The sequence below is a fragment of the Sapajus apella genome, unplaced genomic scaffold, assembly GCF_009761245.1.
Source record: "Sapajus apella isolate SASKATOON/1434 unplaced genomic scaffold, GSC_monkey_1.0 scaffold41, whole genome shotgun sequence".
Taxonomy (NCBI): domain Eukaryota; kingdom Metazoa; phylum Chordata; class Mammalia; order Primates; family Cebidae; genus Sapajus; species Sapajus apella.
The window spans coordinates 21049800-21069051 of record NW_022436981.1 but is presented as its reverse complement, the minus strand read 5'-3'; the positions used below and the strand labels follow the sequence as shown (position 1 = coordinate 21069051).

General features: G+C 35.1%; 1 long non-coding RNA gene across 1 annotated transcript; it reads left to right on the top strand.

Moving 5' to 3' along the window:
* The first annotated feature begins 380 nt into the window (after positions 1-380).
* Positions 381-17425, top strand: LOC116565879. Its single transcript, XR_004275635.1, has 3 exons — positions 381-392; positions 10639-10643; positions 17225-17425. It is a non-coding gene; the product is annotated as an uncharacterized LOC116565879 (long non-coding RNA).
* The last annotated feature ends 1827 nt before the right edge of the window (positions 17426-19252 follow it).

Genomic DNA, 19252 nt, shown 5'->3' with positions numbered 1-19252 from the left:
TCTTGACAAAATAGTGTACTTTTTTCTCTCATTGTATTCTGTTTGATTAGAAAAGTGCCTAGCACATGGTAGGTGATGAGTATTTATTGGTTGAATACATGAAATACCAGATATCTCCTATTAGTACATTCTATGGTATAGTAGAAATAATCCAGGTCATGGATTACTCCCATATAACCAGAACGCTGGTTGGGAACATACCCACGTGGCCAGATTCAGATGAAGAAACAGAATATTAGCATTCTCCAAAATCTCTCTTGTCTTCCTTTCCATTCACTATGCTCCAAAAGGTAAACTAGATTCTTATTTCTAATGCAATGGATTAGAGCTTCAGACAATTTATGTGTATAGATTATCTTTAATTACATCCTTTCCAATATCCCCTCCATATTGTTGACAGTGTCTTGCTAAGTTTATTTTAGTTTCAAGAAATGTTACCAAAATTTTAATTTCTGGTCTTTCACTTGTATAAAACTTTAAGAGCTTCCTAACTAGTCTCATAATATGAAGTCTCTAACTCACACCATCTGTTTTACCATCTTAAACTGGGATTTTATTATTCTACTTATTTGTCTATACTGGTGTATGTATGTATGTATGTGTATGTATACTATGTATATATGCATAGTATATAAGGATCTACATATATGTATATAAGATTAGCTGTGTTTACACATACACCCCAATATACTTATGCCAACATGTTCATACAGTACCCTTTTTAAAAATATTTTCTCAACCTTTCTTCTCCTCTTATAATGAATTTATTTACTAATTAAAATTACATTTATTCTTTAAGTTTCACCTCCCATTAGAAGTCTTTTATAATGTCATCCATTATAGTTTATCTAATTCTCCACTGTGAACTCAAAGAATAGTTTTTAAAGTGTTCATATATCTGGTGTCACAACTCTGCTTGGATTACTGCTGCGATGCAATGTCCCTAGGTAGGTTTTGAGATCTATGAAGACAGTGTGGCGATTCCTTAAGGACCTAGAAATAGAAATTCCAGTTGACCCAGCAATCCCATTACTGGGTATATATCCAAAGGATTATAAATCTTTCTACTATAAGGACACATGCATATGAATATTCATTGCAGCACTGTTTACAACAGCAAAGACCTGGAACGAACCCAAATGCCCATCAATGATAGACTGGACAGAGAAAATGTGGTACATATACACCATGGAATATTATGCAGTCATCAAAAATGATGAGTTCGTGTCCTTTGTAGGGACATGGATGAACCTGGAAACCATCATTCTCAGCAAACTGACAGAAGAGCAGAAAATCAAACACCGCATGTTCTCACTCACAGGGGGGTGTTGAACAATGAGAACACATGGACACAGGGAGGGGAGCACTACACACTGGAGTCTGTTCGGGGAAAACAGGGGAGGGACAGTGGGTGGTAGGGAGCTGGGGAGAGATAGCATGGGGGAGAAATGCCAGAAATAGGTGAATGGGAGGAAGGCAGCAAATCACACTGCCATATGTGTGCCTACGCAACTATCTTGCATGTTCTTCAAATGTACCCCAAAACCTAAAATGCAATAAAAAAAAGAAAAAAAAAAGATCTTATAGGAGTTTATAATTTTCTATATTTATGTAGGTAAGTAAATTATTCTTCATGTTTACTCCATGTTATATTCACTAAAATAATTTGTTGTAATTGTTTAAGTTACAGAACTCTCCACCTCATACCACGCTACAAGCCTACAAAGGCAAGTGAGAAAATCTGGATTTCAGTTAACACCTCTGATGATTAATTGGTGCACTATATGATTAAAATCACTGCCCAAGCCAACAGGCCAATAAAGTCATCTATTTATAAATATACAGCATAGTACCAAATTTTACCATTCTATTTGATGATCTGTAACTATGTTTAATACAATCAGAAAATGTAGTTTAAATTTTATTTCTAAATAATAGTAGCCAATACATACAAAATTAACTATGTAATAGGTGCTTTTCTATGTGGTATGTATGAACTCACTGAAACCTCACTATAATTCAGAGGTGATTGCTATTATTGTTACCAGTTTACAGATGAAGAAAATGAAATCAGAAAACATTACGTACTTGCTAAAGATTGCATCTCTTTTAAATCTGGCTGCAGTCTATTCTTATGAACTATACTCTACTGTTTGTAATAGATAAAGAAATATGTATTTTATATAGTAAATATTATACATATAAAATATCTGAAATTTGATAAAGTTATTATGTACCATAGAAGACATAAAGTGTCAATTAGGTGATTACAGGAAAAACCAACACATCCTGTTTAGCCTTTTAGCTGATTCCCAAATGGAAATCACTACTTCTTAGCAATAGAAAATATATTCAGCCATTATGCAACTCAACTGCTAGTTTATGTAAATTAGGTGCTTGCCACAATTATGAAAGACTGTCTGGTTTAATATAAACATTTTGAGAATTAGGGTTAATATATTTCTCATTATATTCACAAAACTAGAGAAACTCCAAAAGACAAACTGGGCCATGAAGCTTAATCAGTGGTATTTAAATTTGAACCATTGTTTTTATAAACTCCATTCCAGATTTATTTAAATTATCTGATATTATATATGTAAAACATTCAAATTCATCCAAATAGAATGACCATGCTATTCAGTAGCTTGTGTGAGTGTGTTAACCCAAAGGCTGTGTCACACCATTTTTATTATTTTATAGTTATTATTTATTGGTCAAATCTATTTATTTATTTGTTGGTGAAAGTTAAACTGTGGTGTGAAGTTATTTTCATCACCTTCTACAGGCAAAGCACGTCTTATACCTTATCTCATATAAGCCTCATAACAAACTAGAAAGTAGATATTGCTTTGAGATGAATGTATCAAAGCTCAGAAAGTGACTTATGAAGCTGATCACATAGCAAGTAATTTTCAGATCTTGAAAAGAAAAAAGATATTTTTGACATAAAATTGGTATTTTTTTGAAATAGACTATTTCATAGATGATGATGATGACAGATAGATAGATAGATGGCTAGAAATATAGGTGGATATCCCATGTGTGTGGTGTGTATAGGGTTTGTATGTTACATATCACATAAATATTATTCACATACTGAATTCAGGAACTACTTATAGAATAGCAATTTACCTTCATTTCTAAAAAAAAGAATATGAGTCTTGTTTGTTCTTTAAACAAACTTTCATGGGTAATTTACTCTGTGCTGGCAATATGCTAGGTGTTTAAAATAATCTTGAACCATACTCATAAGGTCCCTGCTCTAAAGGCTGATATTCTTGAGAGGAAATACAGGGATAAAATCATAGAATTAAAATTAAACTTTGTTGTTTTATGTAGAAAGAACAAAGCATTCTTTACATACATACACACATACATATCTACATACATACATACAGCAAGCAAGCAGGCAAGGTCTCTCCAAGGAGATGGCATGAGGCTAACCCCCCACTACAGGAAGCCAACCCCCCACTACAGGAAGCCAGGTTTATGTCCTGACTTTCTAAGGCAAAGGCTGGTACACAGTTTCTGAAGCAAAAGTAAGTCTGGCTCATTTCCAGGATTTAAAAAAAGGTTGATTTTAATTGAACTTAGTGGTCAAAGAAATACAGTTGTCTGTTTAGATGAAATATTTTATCACACTTGTTTGTCTTCACACTGGAAAACCATGAGAAGAAGAAATGCCAGTAACAGAAAAGTTACTAGTTTGCAAAAGAACATTATAAATTCACATTTTCTATATATGTAATTCATATTTTTGATATGAAAGAGAAAAAAAATTCATGTTGTAGTTATGCCTATCAGAATGCAACCTAACAGTTAAGCTCAGAAAAATTTTATTGTGTCTATTATATGATAGCCTTTATAGGAAAAATTGTGTAACAAAATACAGCAAATGATGACAACAGATAACTATGTAAATAACATGACTATTATTAGAGTTGTCAAGATATATATATATGTGTGTATATATATATATATATATATATATATATACACACACATATATATATATTTCTGAAGAAGAAAAAGGATAAGAAAAAGTTTATTTCTTTGGCCTAGGTTTGGACTTAGACAATATTAGAACGATCAAAAAAACTATCCATTATTTTTCATCAGTTTGAATTTGCTACAGATTTGTATGTAGTCCATTCACAACAATTTATGCACCATAGAAGCTACTGTCTAACTATGAACACTAAAGACATAAAATAATAATTATTTTAGTATTACCTCCCTAAAATGGTAGTGAATGGATATTGAAAAGAATAGAACAAGAACTGATAGGTATTTTCCTGAGAACAATGGAGATACTTAGAGCTTTGAGAGGGAGAAAATCATACATACATAATGACTTGAGAAATGAAAAGAAAACAGTAGCTATGAATTCACTCAATTTCAAAAAGCTATCCTAAGGATAGCAAGAAGAATTGAAGAATAAATGGTACAAGATAGCTAAGAAGACCAGAAGCTATTACCAGAAGCAAGAGATGTGAACTACAGCTCTTCTGCTGACCTCAGGCACCAAATTCCATTTGGACAATACATTCAATATTGATGACTCTGTTTTCCTTTCATTGACTTTCTGCCGACAATGTACTTTAGGGATTTTAAGCTAACAAGTACTATGAAAACTGAACTTGGAATCTAGGGCATAGTTGGAAAAATCAATCATACACAGAAACACAGAAAAGTACCCTGCTTACTAGAAAAAAAATCCATAATTCCATTTCACAAGGCAAAAGAAATATCTAAATGACCTTTCCAAATAGGTCAAGTGAATAAGCAATATATATATATATATATATATATATATATATGTATGTATGTATGTATAGTTTCTTTCCTTAGGTTTTAGACAATTGCTATGCAACCTGAAGAAAAAGGCTAAGATGATGTTTTATCTGCCCATAGCAATGCACATATTCATGGATTCAGATATAAATAAGGATACTAGAGAGAAATAGATGAAAGTGAAGCATGTAAGAACTGTCAGCTGAACTTATGATACCACTTGAAAAACTCAACTGTTCAGTAACTGGAATGTGAAAAGAGGTGACTTTTGTAGTATACCTGCTCTCAGAATTTATAGGAAGACAGGTTCATCTTTGAGGAAAACAAGATATATAGATTTTTGTGGAAAATTTGGAAGACAGACGATAATCATTAGCACTTACTGATCTATTCTAATGTTAATACTGAAGACAAAAAAGTAGAGCAAAAAGTTTCTTAGAATTTTGATAGAGGTGATAGAGGTGATGATGACAAGGCAGAAAACTGAACTAGAAAGATAAAATAAGTGAAACTGTTACACATCTGGCCATCACTATGAGATAGTTTAAATTTAATGTTGAGAAAAGCTGACAGAACTAAAGGCGATATGTTTTACAGGTAACAAAAATATCAAAATAAACTACGTAATTTTAAAGAGTATTTTTAATAGTTAAAGATTTTGTTAAACATTGTAGTTGAAGTCATAAATAATGAATTTTATTAAAGCAACATATGTACTATAAGTTATGTGAATAATAAAAGAAACCAAAGCAAGTTAAATATACCAGCTTTTGAATGCACCAAATCAAAAAGTTCATGGCAGCATTCTTTTCAAAATACAGTGTTATAATAATTTAATTTAGCAATAAGAAAATCATTTATCAATTTCTCTAGCAAATATAGATTAAGGTTTATACAAAGAGCTTGCAACTCATAATTTTATTAATAATATAACAATAGGCAAATATAAACATGGCCAATAATATTTCTATATTTATGTATGTATGTAAATATATATGTTTGTATTTATTTGACCAAATTGCTAAAACTTTCATTATCATCTTCTAGATACACACCTGGATTATGCTTTTTGATACGCTCTTCTTGAAAAATGTTTTATTAATCATCCCAATTAGCATTATACTGAAATTTGAATAAAAGACAAAAAATTTTATTAAAGCAAACATATGTACTGTAAATATTATGACTAATGAAAAAAAGCAAAGTTAAATACAGCTACTTTGGAATGCACCCAATCAAAAAGTTCATTTTTTTCAAAGTACAGTGTTATAATAATTTAACAATATAATAAAGTCACGTGCTAATTTATATAGCAAATACAGATTAAGGTTTATACAATGAGCTCACAATTACTAATTTTGTTTATTAACAATGTAAAACCTAATAATACTAAAATGTTATGACTGAATATTCTTGTCAAATTACATTAATAAATAAAATATGCCATCCTTTCAGGGTATTCTTTTTATTTAATTATAATATTTGAAATAACTATAGAGGAAAATATATTGTTAAAATACGTATATATATATAAATACATGGTTCTACTTAACACCTTGAGAAAGCCAAATTAAATAAATATGAAACTTCATAGCATGTAAATGTATATTTTATAGTAAAAATATACTAACTTATACATTTGGCTAAAAGATTAATGGCCCATTCCCCTTATAACTACTGTTAAATTCTGTAAACTTTTTTTATTCATTAATTAGTAATAAAACAAATATTGTTCCTAAAAATATAGACACATTATTCATTATTCTTAAAAATTATGTTGCTGAAAGGGTGCAATCTGTATGTTTATCACATCATGTAAGTCTTTTATAATTTAACCCTAAAATATCACTTCAAATATCATTTTTCATTTTCTAAAACTTAGCCAACTTGTTTTGACAACATGACAATTTTAAAAGAAATAGTATATTGTTGGATCACCAATACAAGCTAAGGAATGGCAACATGTCATTGAATTAAACAGTGTAGGCAAAAGAGCTTCACAGATTAACCTTTGCAAGAAATTATCAAATTTGACTGACTTGCATGATTGTTTTACATTCTCCCCTAATGTTTAAACATGTTATGGGGTACATATGAAGATCTTGCAGGGTTGTTTCATAAGTATACATATGCCATGGTGGTTTGCTGCCTCCATCCCGCATCACCTACATTAGGTATTTAATCCCAATCTCTCCACCCCCGCTATCCCTACTCTAGGCCCCCACCCCTCAACAGACATGAGTGTGTGATGTTCTCCTCTCTGTGTCCATGTGTTCTCATTGTTCAATACCCACAAGAGTGAGAACATGAGGTGTTTGGTTTTCTGTTCTTGTGTCAGTTTGTTGACCTCAGGAATGCTTTCCTTGTGATGCTACACCATCGTATTGTTAGAAACTGAATTTCTATATTCATTGATAAGTTGAAAAATAAGAGTATTAAAATGTGCATTTCTTAGAATATTACATATTTGTAAGGACAATATACTTTGTTTTATATTGTTACTGTTATGAGATCTAAACATTTTTACTGATGACAGTATTCTTGTGTCTATTAAGCATTTTATTTATTTCTTTCACAATAAAAACAATATTGCTGAGTCAAATTTTCATATCAGGAGCATTTTTCTATTCCTATAGTTTCTTTTGAGGTAACAGAGAGGAATTATCTGATTTTGTATAGGTATATAGAAACAAAGGGAAGGAAACACCAAATATATTCCACAGTATTTACTGAACTTTGAAACAGGCTAATTCCAAGAGTCATTGTTTATTTTTGGTCAGAGTGTGTGTGTGTGTGTGTGTGTGTGTGTGTGTGTGCGTGTGTGTGTTCTCAGAATCTGAAAGTTTTGCCTTTCCTTGCTAATCTCAAATTATTCTGATTGGTAGATGTTTGAGTCAGAAAAATTTGAAAACGGGAATATATGATTTTCCCTGGCTAATAATGAATTCATTGAAAGTGTGTATGTAAATCAATATTAGTAATATTTAATTAAAATAAACTTTGCATAATGCAATAAATATATGTGAAAGTGATAGCAAGATATATAAGAATGCTAGCCATAGTAAGATATGATATTAAGAAAACCTATATAGTTATGGTAAATCTTACATTTTCATTATTTTTATTGATATTTGGGAGAATATTATCAGGAGCATTGCTTATTTTATTTATTAAAAATGTATACAAATATTGGAATTATTTTAAAAATGGAAAGGAAATTCTTGGCTGTGCTTTTAGTTCTTTACCAGTCTTCCTCCTGAGAATATTTTTTATTTTTTTCTCTTAGCCTGGTAAACTACTATTTAACCTTCAAGTCTCAGTTTGTTTTCTTATTTTTGAATTTTTATTTCTAACCCTACCTCTCACTTCTCTATACTAAAATAGTACTTTGTTACCTATTTTAATAAAAAGTGTTTATTTTAAAATTATTTCTTTTTAATATTCCTTATACTTATCTGAAACAAGTACAGAGTCTTTTTCATTCAATTTCTGACATAAATCTCAAAAATTCTTGCTAGATTATTAATTTTTCTTGCCTTTTAAATTAAAACATTTTTGCTGGGTGACAGCAGAATGGCAGCATAATATCATCTGCCTGTCCAATGAGAATAAACACAAAGATTAAACATCAAAATTAATATTTTTAGAACTATTTAAAAAAAAAGAATTGTAAGTATTCTGAGAGTTGCTTTGTTAAAAATAATAAATCTTGGTAAAAATACTGAGTTTTGTGGCATTTTAAATAGTCTCTAATTATTCTTCTTCTTGACCAGGTTCCATGGTGACCTAGCAAAATAGCAGCCTCAAAAACATGGTAGTCATGAAAAACAGAAACCTAGATGTTATTGGAGGGAACAAAATCAGTTTGGTCCTATCATTTTCTGACAGAAAGAGTAAGTTTTGGTATTCTATTACATAGTATAATGATTAGAGCAAATAACAAAGTGGTAGAGCTACATAGCTTGAAGAAAAGATTTTGAACGCTGTCACCACAGAAAAAGAAAAATAAAGTGATGAATATGGTAAATACACAAATTTGGCCATTATACTATATACAGGCATAGATCGACTTACGACCTATGCAACTTACGACCATTCGACTTTACGACCACAATCGCTAGCCACGACTGCTCTGCGTCTGGCAGCACAAACGTTGCCCAGCTGGGCATACGACACTGCAGGACAATAAACATATATGCTATATCATATCATTATTAGTCATTTTCTTGCCTTTCTTACTAAAATGTGAGTGGTTTATATCCCTATATCTTTAACAATATTAGAACATACTAAGTTTAAATTATATTTGAACAAGATATCCAGATGACATCTTTTATGATGAATGCTACATGTTTGTATCCCATGGAAAGTCACATAAAATTGTGATGATTTACTTTTCTATTTACAATGATAATAAATAAATACCTGGCAACTAGTCCTTTTTAACCCTAAGACTTAACATAGTTCATACTCTTCTGCTTTTCAAAACTCATCATGTGCTGTGGTTTTTCACTTCAAACCGTAGACCACTGTGGTTCAGTGATCTGTGAATATTCCAGTTTTACACAAGGCTGCGCCTTTACCACAAGTTAAGGTGGCTGTTTAAAAATGAGATTTGACAAGAATGTTTTCATAATAAGCATTCAGGTCAACCTTTACTACTGGTAATGCAGTATTTTACTTAAACCTGACGAATGTAAAAATAAGAAACAAAATGGTGTAGAGATGATACAAATGGCATAAAATGAACAAAGAAAATTATGATATATAACAATAATGAAAGAAAATTATGATAAAATATGACTTAAAGGTTTTTATAACATCATTTCACAGTACGGTACATATAGCCTTCTCAACTTACAACCAAACTGTGTTACGACCGGTCTGTCAGAACCAATCATGGTCGTAAGTCGAGCACTAGCTGTATATTACTATACAAGAATACATTTTAGATGCAAACTCAACTAAGCTGAAATACTGTTTACTATTCAAACAGTAACCAAAAGAGATAAGAGATGGCTATTCTAATATTAGACAAAATGAAATTTAAGTTGGAAAGTATTATTGGAGAAAAGTTATAATGATTAAATTACTAATGACAATTTATAATAATAAAAGGATCAAATACTTAGGAAGACATAGCCATTAAAAACATGTATGACTCTGTCATCAGAGCCACAAGGCAGCTGAAATAAAACTTGATGAAATTAAATAAAAACTATACAGTATATCAATAATGGTTGTTGATTTCAGTACTCCACATTTGATAATAATAAAAAGAGAAAAAAATAACATGGATATTAAAGACATTAAAACAAACCTTGTCCTCAGGATAAAAACTATTATAAGCAATAAATTCTCAATCAATATTAAGAACTGAACTGATAACATGTATGGTCTACAGACAAAATAGAATAAAATTAGAAGTCAAAGAAAATATGTTTCAGAAACTTATAAATATGTTTAAATATTAAACAATGTACTTTTTAATATGCAATGAGTCAAAAAGAATCACAATCAAAATTGAAAAATAATTGGAGAGGAAGATGAAAATACAACATACTAAAGAAATTAAGCTAAAGTGGTACTAGATGGTTATTTATACATCTAGAAACTATAAATCAAATCTATGGCCAGACTTCCAGTGTAAAATTAATTAAAAAGAAGAAATCTGAACCAATGTTGTAACAAAGATTACAGTTAGAAAAAGGAAAATATAAAACAATTATAAAATTTTTAAAAAGGGTCATTATTTCAAAAGATCAATACAATTTATAAAATTTAACTAGAATTACCAGGATAAAAAGAGCAGGTTAATAAAACTAAAACTCAGAAAGAAAGAGGAAGTATTATCACTGACCTCAAAAAATATATAAATATATAATATATAGACATATGTGTAAATACATATATATACATATATATATATATATATATATATATATATATATATATATATACATGTCCATTTTTATGTTGCTAATAAAAACATACCGAAGACTGGAAAGAAAAAGAAGTTTAATGGAGTTAGAGTTCCACATGGCTGGGAGGCCTCACAATAATGGCAGAAGGCAAGGAGGAGCAACTCATGTCTCACATGGATTGTGGGGAACGCTCCCATGTGAGGCCCCCCAAAAATGGGCCTCACAATACGGAGGGCTCGAGCCCAGACACAGTGTCTCCAGTTGAAGGAGTTGAGCTATCGGAAAGCAGGAACAGAGAAAGACTTAGGTTAAAGTTAAACTTGTGGGCAATCGCCAGATGGCCATGCAGTCATGAGATGCATTGTGTACGATAATTGAGTTTTCTACTAAGACATGTTTTACATATGTGATAATTGAGTTTTCTACTAAGTCATGTTTTATGACTTTGCTGATTTTCTCTAGAAGATAAATGACTTACCCTTAGGTGAGATAGTGTGACCACCTGTTCTGGTTAATTAAATGACTTGCCCCTAGATGAGATAGTGTGACTACCTGTTCCGGTTAATTGTGTATCTGACCTTTCCATTGTTCTTACCCTATGATGTTGATTTTTCTACTTTAAAACTTTCTGTACCCCTTTGTCTCACGTAGATACATACCTAAAAAAGATATATATATATATATATACTGACCCTGAGCACGAATAAAGTTGTTGGTAAAGCATATGCTTTTCAACCCTCCAGACCCCATCTGTCTATCATTCTTTGTCTTCCGCGCACCCCCCTATCCAAGTTGGAACCCTCTTGCAGGTCGAGAGCTCCTGGCAGACATGCTCCTGATAAGTGGCGACCACCACGAAAGGATTTGGACATTGGGGACTTTGGTGACACTAAGAAGTGAGGCTGCAGCGGTAAGTTGGGATAAGTTTGAATTTTTCTTTCCTTTTACTCTCTGTCTTCTCTTTCTTTGTAAATATTGAGAAAAGTTTCTAAAGTTTCACATAAGTATCGTACATACAAGTTGTTAGGATATTTCATCTGGAGTAAAATGGGGCAGCTCGAGTCGAAGTAGCAGAAATTTTTTGTTCATTTGTTACAGTCTATGTTAAAGTCTCAGGGACACGATGTTAAGTTTAAAATGATAGAAGAGTTTTTGCAAATAGTACATGAGATTTGTCCTTGGATTCCTGAAGGTGGTGTGTTAGATGAACCTACTTGGAACATTATTGGAGAAAAAATTGAACAATTCTGTTTTTATAACAAAGAATTACCTCAATCTAATGTTTTACTTTCTGTTTGGAGCAAGTTACGTGGATGCGTTTGTCCTTCTATGTTGTCCCAACCTTCTGTGTCGCCCTATTCCTCTACTGTTTCATTAACACAGCCAGCTCAAAACCTGCCACAAACTACTTTAGATTTTAAACCTCCTGATTCAACTCCAGTGGCTCCAGATCAAGATGAAATTGCGAAGCGCGGGTCATATAGTCATCATAGTGAATATGCTTTTAATGCTTTTGATGTCCCACTAACTGAGGTCATTGTTTCACAGCCTGAAAACATGACACCAACTCCACAGTGGACACCTGGTCCCATTACCCTTACTTTGCCTCCTGATTTCCTACGTCAATTCCGAAATTTACTTACACTTTGTTCACAGGCTATAACTAATAACAAGCCGCGATGTTTTCCCGTAATACAAGAAAATTCACCTGTGTCTGGTGCTATCACTTTAAGGGCAACTAATTCAGCTCCTATAACTCCTCTTACCCATGCTTTAATGTCTCTCCAGAGAGGATTTTCTAAGTATGATAACATGTTCCCCTCTCTTTTTCCGGTAGTAGAGGTCACTGATAATCAGGGAAATGTTGTCCGTAATTATAACCCCATCCCACCTAAAACTTTAAAGGAATTAAAAGAAGTGGTAGCTCAGTATGGACCAATGGCTCCTTACACCATATCCTTAATAGAAAACATAACAATTTCAGCCCTTCCTCCCTGTGACTGGGGACGATTAACTAAAGCTTGCTTAGCTGGTGGTGATTATTTACTTTGGAGAGCCGATTACGAAGATCGTGCTCATGAACAAGCTGAGCAAAATCACAGAAATCAAATCCCACTTACTATGGATATGCTTTGCGGAAAAGGTGAATATGAAGGTCTTGATGCACAAGCCGTTATGCCTAATATAGCTTATGCTCAAATTAATACTTTGGCTGTTAAAGCTTGGCAGGCATTGCCTTCTGCAGCAATTAAAACTGAGGAACTATCTAAAATCAGACAAGGGCCAGATGAACCTTACCAAAACTTTGTTTCTCGACTGCTTCAAGCAGTTGGGAGGCACCGGCACCCTCATCCCTCGTCTGAGATGCCTGCACCTGACGCCGCAACCCCCGCATCGTCACCGCAAGAAGAGAACAACATTCCCCTTCCATCGCAGTTCCCTGCCAACATGGACCCAGATGAAGCGACTCAGTACTGAAGCAACACGTCTGGTGGATTCTCAAAATACTCCTCGCACTCCTGCTATGATGTTCATTGCTATGCTTGCTATTCTCTCTTGTCAGGTTCCTGGTGCCAGGTCTGAAGACCGAGTTTTGTGGGCATATGTTCCTGATCCTCCAGTACTTAGGCCAGCTACTTGGAATGACCCCTCTTTCCCAATTTATCTTAACGATACCTCTGTTTTAGGGTTTCCTTCTTCATCTCATATAGCTCCTCAGGTGGCAAAATACAATTATATAGCTCAAGCTGCTGATCCTCCTATGTGTTTTTATGCTTCTAAAATTTGGGATACTAATGGTTATACAAGTAGAGTAGCTACTAATAAGCCATCTTTTCCCTCCACTCTTGGCCCACACTGTTTCAAACTTGGATGGAGAGAGTTACATACCTATGAAGGAAATAACGACCTTAAACCTGGTGAGGAAACTTATGTCAATAGAGATTGGGGATTGTATTATTATGGAATTAAAGAATCTGATAATATTTCCTCTCCAGATTTCCCAAAAGTCAAAAGAGAGAGATGCAGACCCAGTAATCAGTCCCTTGATCCCTCACCACCTTGGAAGCTATGCTATCCTAAACAAGAAAAGGCTTTAAGTTATACCTTTTCCATAGGTTTCACCCTTTTTGATTGGTCCATTACCTTTCCTCTAGGCACCAGTGTACAACGGTATGAAGTGCCCGGGGGATGCGGTACTCCTATTTTTACCACACCTTCTGGTCATGTTTATTCTTCACTTTGGAAATTATTTACAGCTCTCATACCAAGTATAGTTCGAGCTGGATTTAGAAGTGCCTCTTATCTTGCTAGGCAAAAATTATATGTTGAGGCTTGTGTTCCTTCTCCTTATGCCATCCTATATGGGAACATTAAAATTGCAGAAAACAATGGACATTACTCAATCACTTGCTCTGATTGTACTCTTACAAATTGTCTTGATTCAACTGTTTTCCCTACTCCTGTTATTTTAATTGTACACCAAACCCCCCTATGTTATGCTTCCTGTTAACATTTCTGGTGCTTGGTATAATGATAAGGGATTACAAGTTTTACAAGAAATAAGAGATTTAATGATTAGACCAAAATGTTTTATTGGAATGTTAATCGCTAGTATAATAGCTATTGTAACTATTGTTGCCTCCACAGCCACTACGGCTGTGAGTCTTGCTTATAATGTACAAACTGCTACTTATGTTAACCATCTTGCAAAAAATATTTCTGCTTCTATGGCAACTCAAATAGATATAGACAAAAAACTGGAAGCTAAACTAAATGCTTTGGAAGAAACTGTTAATTTACTTGGTAACAAAGTGTATAACATTCAAAATCGTTTGTCTCTTCCTTGCCATGCTGAGTATAAGTATAGCTGTGTAACTAATGCCCCTTATAATGAATCTGTTTGGCAATGGCCACTTGTTAAAGCACACTTGCAGGGGATATGGTCTCATAGTAATTTATCGTTGAACATCCTAAAACTGCAAAAACAAATACATGCAACTGATATTTCTCGAGACAAACTTCCTCAGGATGACACCATCACTAAGGACATTGTAAACACCTTGTCCTCTTGGCTGCACTGGACTCATCTTCCTTCGTTGTCATCTATAATTGGCATTGAAGTTTTTATACTCATCCTAATTCTTTTTCTGCCATTCCTCTTTCACCTTGTGTTCTCCTCCCTTCAACAATTGCAACTAAGATTATTTGAGTTGCAATTAAAAAACAGAAAAGGGAGAACTGTGGGGAACGATCCCATGTGAGGCCCCCCAAAAATGGGCCTCACAATATGGAGGGCTCGAGCCCAGACACAGTGTCTCCAGTTGAAGGAGTCGAGCTATCGGAAAGCAGGAACAGAGAAAGACTTAGGTAAAAGTTAAACTTGTGGGCAATCGCCAGATGGCCATGCAGTCATGACATGCATTGTGTATGATAATTGAGTTTTCTACTAAGACATGTTTTACATATGTGATAATTGAGTTTTCTACTAAGTCATGTTTTATGACTTTGCTGATTTTCTCTAGAAGATAAATGACTTACCCTTAGATGAGATAGTGTGACCACTTGTTCTGGTTAATTGTGTATCTGACCTTTCCATTGTTCTTACCCTATGATGTTGATTTTTCTACTTTAAAACTTTCTGTACCCCTTTGTCTCACGTAGACACATACCTAAAAAAGATATATATACTGACCCTGAGCACGAATAAAGTTGTTGGTAAAGCATATGCTTTTCAACCCTCCAGACCCCATCTGTCTATCATTCTTTGTCTTCCACGCACCCCCCTATCCAAGTTGGAACCCTCTTGCAGGTCGAGAGCTCCTGGCAGACGTGCTCCCGATAATGGATGACAGCAGGCAAAGAGAGAGAATTTGTGCAAAGAAACTGCTCTTTTTAAAACCACCAGATTCTGTGAGACTTAATTACTTTGTGTGAGTAGCATGAGAAAGAACCACCTCCATGATGCAATTACCCTATGATTCAACTCTGACTGAGTCCCTCTAAAGACACATGAGAACTGTGGAAGTTACAATTCAAAATAAAATGTGAGTTGGGACATAGTCAAAGAATATCATTCTGTCCTGGCCTCTTCCAAATCTCATGTCCTCACATTTCAAAGCCAATCATGCCTTTCCAACAGTCTCCCGAAGTCTTAACTCATGTCAACATTAACTCAAAAGTCCACAGTCCAACATCTCATCTGAGACAAGGCAAGTCCCTTCCACTTATGAGACTGTAAAATCAAAAGCAAGTTATTTACTTCCCAAATACAATGGGGGTAAAGGCATTAGGTAAATATAGCCATTCTAAATGGGAGAAATTAGCCAAAACAAAAGTGCTAGAGGCCCCAGGCAAGCCTGAAATCCAGTGAGGCAGTCAAATGTTAAAGTTCCAAAATGATCTCCTTTGACTCATGTCTCTCATCCAGGTCACCCTGATTCAGTTGGTGTGTTCCCATAGTTTTGGGCAGCTTCACCTCTGTGGCACTACAGGGTAGAGCATTCTCTCTAAGCTGCTTTCATGGGCTGGCATTGAGTGTGTGTGGCTTTTCCAGGCACATGGTGCAAGCTGTCAGTGGATCTACCATTCTAGGGTCTGAAAGACAGTGGCCCTTTTCCCGCATGTCCACCAGGAGGTGCCGCAGTAGGGACTCTGTGTGGAGACACTGCCCTAGCAGAAGTTCTTCTTGCGAGCCCCACCCTTGCAGCAAACTTCTGCCTGGACATCCAGGTGTTTCCATACGTTCTCTAGCATCTAGGCAGAGGTTTCCAAGCCTCAATTCTTGACTGCTGGGCACCAACAAGCTCAATATCATGTGGAAGCTGTCAAAGCTTGGGGCTTGTACCCTCTGAAGCCACAAGCAGGGCTGTACCTGGGCCACCTTCTGAAGCCACAACCAGAGCTGTCACAGCAGGAGTGGCTGTGACACAGGGCACCAAGTTCCTAGACTGCAGACAGCACAGGTGACTTTGGGCCCAACCTACAAAACCATTTTTTCCTCCTAAGCCTTCAGACTTGTAATGGGAGGGGCTGCTTTGAAGACCACTGACATACCCTGGAGACATTTTCCCCATTGTCTTGGGGATTAACATTCAGTTCTTTGTTACTTATGCAAATTTCAGCACCCCACTGGAATTTCTTCTCAGAAAATGGAATTTTGTTTTCTATTGCATTGTCAGGCTATAAATTTTCCCTTTTATACTTTGCTTCTCTTATAAAATAGAATGCCTTTAACAGCACTCAAGTCACATCTTGAATTACGTGCTTCACAGAAATTTCTCCCACCAGAAACCCTAAATCATTTCTCTCAAGTAAAGTATTTCACAAATCTTTAGGGCAGGAGCAAAATGTTTCCAGTTTCTTTGATAAAACATAGCAAGACTAACCTTGCTGTAATTCACAACAAATTCTTCATTTCCCTCTGAGACTACCTCAGCCTAGATTTTATTGTCCATATCGTTATTAGCATTTTGAGCAAAGCCATTTAACAAGTCTCTGGGGAGTTTCAAACTTCCCCACATTTTCCCATCTTCTCTTAAGCACTGCAAACTGTTTCAACCTCTGCCTGTTACCCAGTTCCAAAGTCGCTTCTACATTTTCAGATATATTTTAAGCAGTGCCCCACTGTACTGGCACCAACTACTGCATTAGTTCATTTTCATGCTGCTGATAAAGACTAACCCTAGACTGGGAAGAAAAAGAGGTTTAATGGAGTTACAGTTTCAAATGGCTGGGAAGGCCTCACAATCATTCTGGAAGGCAAGAAGGAGCCAGTCACGTCTTACAAGGATGATGGCAAAGAGAGAGTTTGTGTAGGGGAACTCCTCCTTGTAATGTCATCAAATCTAGTTAGACTTATTCACTATTGTGAGAACAGCATGAGAAGTACCTGCATCCATGATTCAATTACCTTCCACTCTGTCCCTCCCACAACATATGGGAACTGTGGGAGTTACAATTCAAGATAAGATTTGGGTGGGGATAAGAGCCAAACTTTACACTCTCACACACACACACACACACACACACACACACACATCAATAATGATTGCTGAATTTAGTGCCCCACATTATATATATAAATATGGCTGCCCAGCAGCACCAAAAATATATAAACAATAACTACAAGGGATAGTTATACAACTTCCATTAATGACTTCAATGCAATGCAAATATTTCTAGAAATATAAACTACCAAAATTTACTCATCATAAAGAGAAAATCTAAAAGACCTTTAATAAGCCAAAATGGCAAAGTAGAAGCCAACTGGTTTTACTCCCCACAACCCGACTACATTAAATCAAAACCAAATATTATTGCCAGGATTATCACCAGTAATATTCCAATACTTAAATATGAGGAGAAGACATTTCCTGGGAACACAGAGAAGTGAAAAAATTGGGAGCATATGGTAAGAGAATCAGACTTTCATATCTGCAACATTCTTTCCCCAGTCTGCCAAGCACTATAAGCATGCAGAAAGTGCCCTAACCCCAACTCATGGTTACTACATGAGAAAAAAGTAGATCCAGGAAGACATCAGCTTCTACATCTTGGATTCCCTGACAGAAAACCTATCCTTGCCTTACCCCACAGGCATCATTTTGAGTGCCTGAAGAAAGAAACTTCTTGAGGACAGCTAGACAGAGGGGAGAAGGTGGGACAGTATTTCTATGCAGGAAACCCTCATCTGTGTTTTGGCCAAAGAAGTTAACACAGAGTGGCTGTCTAGCAGCACCATGCTATAGGAGGTTAAGGTTCAGGCTCCTTGATTCAAGCCTGTAATCCCAGAACATTTGGAGGCCATGGCAGATGGATCGCTTAAGGTCAGGGATTCAAGGCCAGCCTGGCCAACATGGTGAAAACCTATTTCTAATAAAAATATGACCGTGCACCAAATTAGCTGGGTGTGGTGGCACACACCTATAATCCCAGCTACTCAGTAGGCTTAGGCAGGAGAATCACTTACCTAGGATGCAGAGGTTGCAGTGATTTGAGATCGGGCCATTGCACTCCAGTCGGGATGACAAGAGCAAAACACTGTCTCAAGAAAAATAAATAAATAGGAAGTAAGTTTCACAAGTTCCATAGGCACAAACTCCTAAGCCAGTTTTCCCACACTGCCAGAATATTCCCTGTGGGACTTCTACCATTCAGGCTGGACAGTGCTTTTGTTTGCTAGGGCTGAGGTAAACATAGGGTTAAGGTGCCATCTAGTGCTGAAGAGGAGGCAGTGACCTTGCAAAAATATATTCAACAGATACATTGCAAATAAATCTATATACAGACATATCCAATAATTGAAACAAGCCAAACAGTGAAAACTGGAATAAATAACTAATCCTTCAATGTGAAGACATAGAAGCAAATGCACAATAACAATATGAAACAAGGAACTAAAAAACCGAAAACTTCCCAGACAAGCAAGGAGACAGAGAGTGACTCTAAAGGGAGTATGAAAGGCAAGCTCTCTGATCAAAAATTAAAAGTAGCATGTTTAAGGAAACTCAGTGATCCACAAAATAATGAAG